The sequence below is a fragment of the Perca fluviatilis genome, chromosome 13, assembly GCF_010015445.1.
Source record: "Perca fluviatilis chromosome 13, GENO_Pfluv_1.0, whole genome shotgun sequence".
Lineage (NCBI taxonomy): Eukaryota > Metazoa > Chordata > Actinopteri > Perciformes > Percidae > Perca > Perca fluviatilis.
In genome coordinates, this window is record NC_053124.1 from 34,795,113 (window position 1) to 34,804,463 (window position 9,351).

Below are 9,351 nucleotides of genomic sequence, written 5' to 3' on the forward strand. Positions count from 1 at the left end.
AAACACGAGTTACCTTAATAATAGCGATGCTGCCATGTAAACATTTCTATTCAAATGCTGTAAATCATAGATTTTTCCTGTGATCACATCCATGCATCCGTGTTGTGTTTGAGGGCAATTTGGTTGAATGAGACTCATATTTCTGATGTAAAAAAGGGGGGAGAAGGTCGTGAAAACACGAGTTACGGGATGCCTGGAACGCAGCATTAGTCACGATGCTGCCATGTAAACATTTCTATTCAAATGCTGCAAATCATAGATTTTTCCTGTGATCACATCCATGCATCCGTGTTGTGTTTGAGGGCAATTTGGTTGAATGAGACTCATATTTCTGATGTAAAAAAAATACATTTTGGAAACACAAAGACAACACGAAGTTATTGGCTGTGTCTCATTCCGCATACTTCCGTCAGTACGCTGCTAATGTGCACTGACCACTTACTGCCATAGTGCCCAATTCCGATGGTTATTATCGTCCCAAAAGGACCACTTACATTAAAACAAACACTTACCGGAAATGGCGAGCGGTCTGCTCGGCTCGCCGCCTCTCAAAATCTGATGAAAATCTTTTAAACCTTTGTCGATTAAAAAAATAAGACAGATTCAGCAACCGCACAGCCTATTTCTCGCTTAAAATGTTTTCAGAAACACGTTTCGGTGAACTATTTACGTAAAATACGAGATCGTATTCTGAATGAGCCGCCCGTTATGCTCGGTTGTGTGACGCGTTCGTCCAATCAGCTGCTGGTCCACGTTCCTGGTCCCTCCCCTTTTTCAGCTTCATAGTCAAGACGGCGCCTGTTTAGTGCACGTAGTGTAGAGCTTAGATTGGGCCCAAAAAATCAAGTCCTACCCAACCCGAGCCTGTGCACGTTGTGTCCGAGTCCGGCCCGGCCTGACAGAAGTAACAAAAGACGACATTGAAGGCTGACTATCATCTTTTCTGCATCGGCAAGCCTGCTTCATGTGTCTGTTCATCGTCTCCGTTTTATTTGCTGTCGTAGGCGAGCAGCGTGCCGCGCTTAATGCACTCGACACAGCCGACACATATGTTGTCACTGCCAACGACTTGTTTAAAATGGTTCCATACCTCTGACTTTCCTCCAAACTTGCTCAAAGATAATTCAAATTCAAAGTATTTCTTTTTTTCTTTACATCTTCAAGCTCCATGTTGCACTTAAGCTCCACCATACAGCCCAGCAGGCCCGGTGTGATGCTCCACCATACAGGCCAGCAGGCCTGGTGTGATGCTCCACCATACAGCCCAGCAGGCCCGGTGTGATGCTCCACCATACAGGCCAGCAGGCCTGGTGTGATGCTCCACCATACAGGCCAGCAGGCCTGGTGTGGTGCTCCACCATACAGGCCAGCAGGCCTCGGTGTGATGCTCCACCATACAGCCCAGCAGGCCTCGGTGTGATGCTCCACCATACAGCCCAGCAGGCCCGGTGTGATGTGTGTGAGAAGAGGAGACTCCGCTCATCACACATGTTGCAGTTTGTAACTGTAGTCCAACTTTTTGGACACATTTGTTACTTTGGCGTAAATATAGCCTATATAGATAATATTTCTGATTATGGCATAGCTTTCTCCCCACCCAATTAGGCCAAAATAACGGCCCGGCTCATGTCAGGAACGGGCTCGGGCAGAGAATCTAAACTCTAGCGTAGTGTCCATCGTTCCACACCGAACTTTTTGACCGTTTTAAGGGGGTCATCCTGGTACTTTCAGTGCACTGACTTCTTGCGTTATCTACACTATATTCTTAAAACTAAGTGTTTGAATTGTGCAAGTAGGTGCTTTGAGACACAACCATTCAGAGAACTTGTGGAACTTTTTTGTTGAGAAAAACGATTATTTTTGCACATTACGTTACAGTAAGTGAACTCTTTGTCATTTTCAAACTGTGGAAAAGTATGAAGAGAAATGTCACAGTTGAAGGTGTTTTTGCTGTTGATTTGTTGAACTGTTTTCGCTGTTTGTTTGTTTTTTTAACTTTGACGCTTGCAGCATCTTTCCAGGATCGTGTAAATTAACTGTGATTTCAGCTGCCCTGTTTTTCTCTTCTGACAAACATGGACAAGTTAACGACTGTCAGCAGACTTTAAGAAGTTATTCAGAGAACTCCTGAAGGAAACAAGGGAAGAATGAAGGGTTTATTTACCCCAGGAGAAGGGAAAGGAGACACAGAGGAGGGAAAGGAGACACAGAGGATGGAAAGGAGACACAGAGGAGGGAAAGGAGACACAGAGGATGGAAAGGAGACAGAGGAGGGAAAGGAGACACAGAGGATGGAAAGGAGACAGAGGAGGGAAAGGAGACGGAGGGAAAGGAGACAGAGGATGGAAAGGAGACACAGAGGAGGGAAAGGAGACACAGAGGAGGGAAAGGAGAGACAGAGCGATCATTTCTGTGACTGCAGAGACGAGAGGAGTCGGTTTCTAGCGGCGACTCTCCATCGGCCCCTGCCAGCCCGGCCGTTGCTTAGTAACTGGTGTTTACCGGTGCCGGATGATGTCTGAAACGCCGTGGCAACGTCTGCAGCCAAACTCGCCGTCACGCTGGAAGAAAAGAAATGACCACCGAGACCACGATGCTGTGAGTCATTTCTTTGGTTTCTACACTACACAAACATCCCATAAGGAACACTTGTGTGTCTGTGTATTTTTGTTTCAATCTTTTTGTCAAAAATGTTCGCTGTTATTGTATTTTTCTGCACTTTTTCTTTGACGTTTTTTTTTTTTTTTTCAAATGTTGTTTGATAAAAAATTTGTGAAGTTGAGTTTGCCACCCCTGATTCAGGGTTTTATTTCGAATTGCATTATGGGACTTTAGCTGTGCTCCAAAAACTAACATATTTAGTAACGATTGTTTCCTAACTGAGCAGCAGATTAGTGTCTGACAACATTATGGGATGGATCCCTACAGAGATAGACCTTTTAGTTAAAGAGTAAGATCCTTTTAGTTTAACATGAAACAGCCACGAAATCACCATCACCAAACTCCACCAGACTCCATGTAAATTATCAGGACTTTTAGCGTGTATAGAGCCAGCATATCTCCACCAGATTCCATGTAAATAATCAGGACTTTTAGCGTGTATAGAGCCAGCATATCTCCACCAGACTCCATGTAAATAATCAGGACTTTTAGCGTGTATAGAGCCAGCATATCTCCACCAGACTCCATGTAAATAATCAGGACTTTTAGCGTGTATAGAGCCAGCATATCTCCACCAGACTCCATGTAAATAATCAGGACTTTTAGCGTGTATAGAGCCAGCATATCTCCACCAGACTCCATGTAAATAATCAGGACTTTTAGCGTGTGTAGAGCCAGCATATCTCCACCAGACTCCATGTAAATAATCAGGACTTTTAGCGTGTATAGAGCCAGCATATCTCCACCAGACTCCATGTAAATAATCTGGAATTTTAGCGTGTATAGAGCCAGCATATCTCCACCAGACTCCATGTAAATAATCAGGACTTTTAGCGTGTATAGAGCCAGCATATCTCCACCATACTCCATGTAAATAATCTGGACTTTTAGCGTGTATAGAGCCAGCATATCTCCACCAGACTCCATGTAAATAATCTGGACTTTTAGCTTGTATAGAGCCAGCATATCTCCACGTCTAAATGGGTGAATTAAGGGTTTATTTCAACCAAATCTTACTCTTTAACTAAAAGGTCTATCTATGTAGGGATCCTTTCCATATAGTTGTCAGACACTTAATAATAATCTGAGTCTGTCAGGGGCAAAAACAGAACTTTTAGTGGACGCTGACTGATGCTGAACATTTGTCTGTAGGGTTACATTGCAGCCCCGTATACCGAAATAACCCTTTGACTGAATGCAGAGAGAACAGGGGAAATGGCTCATTATGGGCCTCGGTGTTTGCTTTTAAACACCTACATTTTGTGGAAACTGCAGTGATGTTTTTGTGTTGTGTTTTGTTGCAGAAACTCTGGCTTGTAATGGGCTTCCTCGTGGTTGGAGGTCTGCAGTCAAACCCCTCCCCCCCGAGCAGAGAAACCAGTTTGAAGATGGTGAAAAGGAATCAGAAAGGAAATGAAAAAGCCCGCTCCCCTCTGGCTTCCCCTCCTGCAGGGAGCAGCGGGTTAGTGAACCCACCGGGATGTCTACGAATAAGTTACATTTAGTTATTTCTGGATTCATTCCTGCACTCAACACGCTTTGAAATGGACGTTTTCGGTAGGGCTGGGATACACTTTTGTCCTCCAGAGACGCACACACACTCGCACACACACACGCACACACACACACACACACACACACACACACACACACACACACACACACACACACACAGACACACACACACACACACACAAAACACACACACACACACACACACACACAGACACACACACACACTGGGACGTCTACGAATAAGTTACATTTAGTTATTTCTGGATTCATTCCTGCACTGGTGTTTTTTAATCGTTTTAAGTATTTTTGTCAGTTGGGTTAATAAAGAAAGATAAAAAAAAGACACACACACAGAGACCCACATAGACACACATACACACACACACAAACACACACACATAAACAGACACAGACACACACACACACACAAACACACACACAAACAACACACACACAGGTAACACACAGACACACACACAGTTAACAGACACACACACACACGTAACACACAGACACACACACACACACACAGAAGCACACACACACGTAACAGACAGACAGACACACCAACACCACAACACTACACAGTCATACATACAAGCAGTTATTTTTTCTGGAAACCCAACTAAGATCTCATGGAAATAAATGGAACCAAAGGTTTTACCTACAAATATGACTTTTCATTGATGAAAAAGGTAAAAAAAAAAAGTGCGTCAATTACTCTCCCCGTGGAACAGCACCTCAGGAAGCTTGGGCTTAGAACGACGCCCAGTCCTTACTGCTCTAGAGTCACACATCATGGGCCCCGCCGGGGGTCCCAGTGCTCAGATTGAACCACCCTTTCGCTCCCTTTCTCTCTGCAGGGAGGCAGGGGACTCTCCTCGAATCCCTGTCTCTCCAGCGGGAAGGACCCAACATTCGCCTGAAGGGAAAGAAACATCCACGGAAAACAGATGATTTCTTCTCTGTTTTCTCTCTTCCTGATTGGATCTGAAATCTCAGAGACTGCAATGGATGGTTTTCTGTTCTGGGGGAACTTATGAAAGATTTTGGGGCCCTCTCGGATCCCACGGGACATCAGAGATGGGATATATTTCGAATCAGCCTGGCGTCGTTCGCTCTGGTTCAGAGCCTCTAATTTTACTTTGAGTTTTATTTTCATTGTGTTTTTTAATCGTTTTAAGTGTTGGGTTAATGAAGAAAGATACACACACACTCAAAAACACACACACACAGACACACAAACACACACACAGAGACACACACACAGAGACACACACCCACAGCGCACGCACACATACAAACACATACACACACACAAACACATACACACACAGACACATACACACACACATAGAGACACACAGTGTGTGCACACACACATACACACACATATACATACACACACACACATACACACACACACACACACACACTCCCAGCAGCTCACTGCCGAACCAAACGACTTGTGAACGATTTTTTTTTTAAACTGAGCATTTACGTTGAAACAATGTGTTTAATTGTCTCGTTTCAGAAGTTTTGTGTATTTGTGTGTCTGTGTGTCTGTGTGTTTGTGTATTTCTGTTTGTGCGTCTGAGTCTTCGTCTGATCCCTTTAATTCTGCAGCCGTCTGCTAGCTCTTTCTCTCGATCGCTTTCCTCCTCCAAATGTCGACAGAAGCGAAAAAAAAAAGTTTTGTGTGAATCTGATCCCTTTAATTCAGCTGTCATCTGCATCCTGCTCTTCCTCATCCTGCTCTTCCTCATTCTCCTCTTCCTCATCCTGCTTTTCCTCATCCTCTCCTCTTCCTCATCCTCTCTCTCTCTCTCTCTCTCCTCTTCATCATCCTGTCTTCCTCCCACACCCTCCTCCTTGCCTTACTCTAAGCCTGTTTACATATTTAGGATTAGAAACTTTACCCTTTAAGGGAGTAAGGACTTCTTCCTGTTTCTGTTCGTTGTGTAAAAGTTTGTGAGCGGCTGAACTTTGCCTTTGAGTTGCTGCTTCTCCCAGAACTGTTTGTTTTTCTTCACACGGTTCTTGATGAAAAGATCCACCCTGAGAAAAAACAACAACATTGACTTCTGGGTAGACAAATGGCCACCAAAAAATTTTTTTAAAGCCTGACAAAAACGTAAAAATTATAAAAGAAACGACAAAAATTTCTGAATAAAAACAACAAAAAATTCGAAAAAATACAAATAAAGCGACAAAAACTTCAGAAGAAAAATGACAAAAATTTTGGGAAAAACGACAAAAACTTAAACTTGCTAAAAACAAAATGCCAAAAACTTCGGAAAAACATAAATATTGCGTAAAAAAATACAGTCTGGTCAGGAGAATAAATTTGTTGAAGTATTTGGCAAAAAGTCTGAGTCGTTAAGTCCAAAATGTGACGTAACGCAACGTGATGTCAGAGTTTTTTTTTCAACCAAAATAATTAATAAAATGATTTTTTTTTTCTTACATTATTTTTACTTAAAAAATAAACAGCTTCTATCATCGTGTGGTTTGGAGGACTCCGAGATTTCTTTGCTTTGTTTTGTAGATGACGTGCATGTTTCTTTGTTTCTGATATTTTTTACAGTGTACATGACGTGATATTTTTTACAGTATATATGACGTGATGTTTTTTACAGTGTAGATGACCTGCATTGTGTGTTTCTTGTGATCAGAGCTCTTCTATATTTTCTAAGTGGTTGAAAGTTGTCGTGTAGATTTCTCTTCCTGTTTCAGAGTCTTGTTTTGTAAAATAAATAAAACTTTCTCTCAGACCAAAATCTGATTCTGGATCTGTGTCCTTTCAGTCTGTGACAAAAACAACACATTCCTGTTTTCTTTCTTTCTTTATTTCTTTCTTTCTTTCTTTCTTTCTTTCTCTGCACTAAAACTAAAACTTTTCTTCCCAGAAACTTCAGTCTGCTCAGACATTCTCCATGAAAACCTAATTAAATCATCTTTAATCTGTGATAGTTAATTTTCTCATTAGGAGTCCAAGCCCGGTTCCCAGCACCAGTGGAGCAGTACAAAATACCTCCGATACAGCCTAGAAGGTGCCCCCGATACCGCCTAGAAAGTACCTCCGATACGGTCTAGAAAGTGCCCCCGATACCGCCTAGAAAGTACCTCCGATACGGTCTAGAATGTGCCCCCGATACGGCCTAGAATGTACCTCTGATACCCCCTAGACAACACCTCCGATACCGCCTAGAAAACACATGTGATACCGCCTAGAAAACACCTCTGATAGCGCCTAGGAAATACCTCCCGATACCGCCTTGAAAATACTTCTGATACCCCCTAGAACATACTTCCGATACCCCCTGGAAAACACCTCTGATACCACCTAGGAAATACCTCAGATACCACCTAGAAAACACTTCCGATACCCCCTAGAAATGACCTCCGATACCACCTAGAAAGTACCTCTGATACCCCTTTTAAAACACCTCCGATACTGCCTAGCAAGTACCTTCGATACCCCCTAGACAGTACCTCCGATACCCCCTAGAAAACACCTCTGATACCACCTAGAAAATACCTCAGATACCACCTAGAAAACACTTCTGATACCCTCTAGAAAATACCTCCGATACCCCCTAGAAAATACCTCTGATACCCCCTAGAAAATACCTCCGATACCGCCTAGAAAGTACCTCCGATACCCCCTAGAAATGACCTCCGATACCACCTAGAAAGTACCTCCGATACCCCTTTTAAAACACCTCCGATACTGCCTAGAAAGTACCTTCGATACCCCCTAGACAGTACCTCCGATACCCCCTAGAAAACACCTCCGACACTGCCTAGAAAGTACCTCCGATACCCCCTGGATACACCTCCCGATACGCCCTAGAAAATACTTCCGATACCCCCTAGAAAGTACCTCTGATACCCCCTAGAAAACACCTCCCGACACTCTAAAACCCTACACCTAATCATGTCCGTACCCCAGAAATACCTAATACCTCCTCCGATACCCACTAGAAAATACCTCCGATACCGCTTTTTCCACCACTAAAAGTGTCGCTGTAGCCTAAACCGTGCATGGTGGGTATTGGCATTTATCAGGACTGGTCCAGAACCCTGCAGGCACCTCGGGTACAAAAATTTACATAGTTCTTCCACTAGGTGGGGCTATAGCAGAAAAAATGCATTTGGCCCTGTAACTCCTAAACCCTACATCACACATAAAAAAAACTTCATATCCGCATGTTTACTTTAAAAGGGCTATTGTATGAATTTTGAATGCTGTTTTCAGCATGGAAATGGACAAATATGATTGCTTTTTGTTTGGATCCAGTGGTGGCTATCAAAGGCGGTTCATACATGCGGCTGTTGAACGCAATTTGTTTCCAGCAGACTCCTCATCCTCTACAATGTTAATGCTGTAACCACACATTCAGCTATCCATGTGGAGTTTCTGTTGCTTGTAGTCATAGACAGTAAATAACTGGACCAACAGGTCCCGTGTCTCTGGACGGAGACCAGTGAAGGATATTAGAAGCACTTTTCCGGTGCTGGCTGAGCGTTACTGAGCAGCCTCCAACTGAGCTTGAAGACGTAGATGTGACATGAGCAACCTGTCTGAAAGTGTGAAGTCTTCTGGTAGCTGTGCCGAGAGAAATCTCAATCATTCCCAATCTTACAGAGACGGAGAGCGTAGGTATATGTAAGGAGATAACATAGGCACAGGCTAATTATTGCTAACTAAAATGCTAGTTAACATTAGTAATTGAACTTAAACAGCTAATGTAAGTCCAAACTGCCTGCGAACTTCTCCTGTACTATACGGTAATTCCTCTACTGTGTGACAGAAAGTCGCATGGTTATGACACAATCGTTTTTACAAAAACATCTGCTACGGAGCCATAACGTGAGATACAAGGTAATGGGGTCTTTTATACAGTGTTGTATTTATTTAGAAATAAAGTTATTCACTGTCAAAGTGACACCAAAATGAATGGGAGTCAATTTGATGACTCTCTTCGCCGTCTACTTTCAGTGAATTTTCATCTTATAATTTATGAAATTCTCCATCACAAAAACCCCTTAAAATCCTCACTTGTTTTTCCTAAAGTTGGGCAGCTGGATGGAGCTCATTTCAGTTTATTTTTTCTCTCTGAACTTGTGCAGAGTTTTAACGGCAGATTAAAGCTTCAAAGAGGAATAAGA